At 34.9% G+C, this 378-nt stretch overlaps 1 long non-coding RNA gene across 1 annotated transcript in view; it reads right to left on the bottom strand.

Moving 5' to 3' along the window:
* Nucleotides 1–378, bottom strand: part of LOC136796460 (uncharacterized) — a 6,034-nt gene continuing 5,656 nt past the window's right edge. The window contains exon 3 of the long non-coding RNA XR_010844180.1: nt 1–89. This is a non-coding gene — a long non-coding RNA (uncharacterized lncRNA). The remainder of the gene's footprint in view (nt 90–378) is intronic.

Below are 378 nucleotides of genomic sequence, written 5' to 3'. Positions count from 1 at the left end.
GGTGGCAGCATCTGGTAGAGCAGCGTGTCACTTCTCTGCTTTTCCATGTTTAGTTCGCTCGCCTTCTCGGCCAAGTGGGAAGCGTACATCTGGAATAAGAAGACCTCTGTTACCATTTAAATCAATAGAATATAAATGTTTTTTTATCTAAATTTATTTATTCATATTTAGAACTATATTAAAATATATACAACAAGTAAATTTGGTTATAGTTATACAATAGCATGATACAAATGTGTGGACTATCTATCCATTGGTTGATGGAGTTGATGGAAGTTTTGTGCTCAACTCCTGTAATCCACTTGCATCTAAATTATCAGAACACGCATTAAACCTGAATCATACTTTTAATTTCGACAATCCTTCCATTCTTGCCAC

The sequence above is a fragment of the Halyomorpha halys genome, unplaced genomic scaffold (genome assembly GCF_000696795.3).
Source record: "Halyomorpha halys isolate HHAL.00 unplaced genomic scaffold, Hhal_1.1 Scaffold1918.1, whole genome shotgun sequence".
NCBI classification, from domain to species: domain Eukaryota; kingdom Metazoa; phylum Arthropoda; class Insecta; order Hemiptera; family Pentatomidae; genus Halyomorpha; species Halyomorpha halys.
Note: the sequence above shows the minus strand (reverse complement) of the source record. Positions and strands in the feature narration are given on the sequence as shown.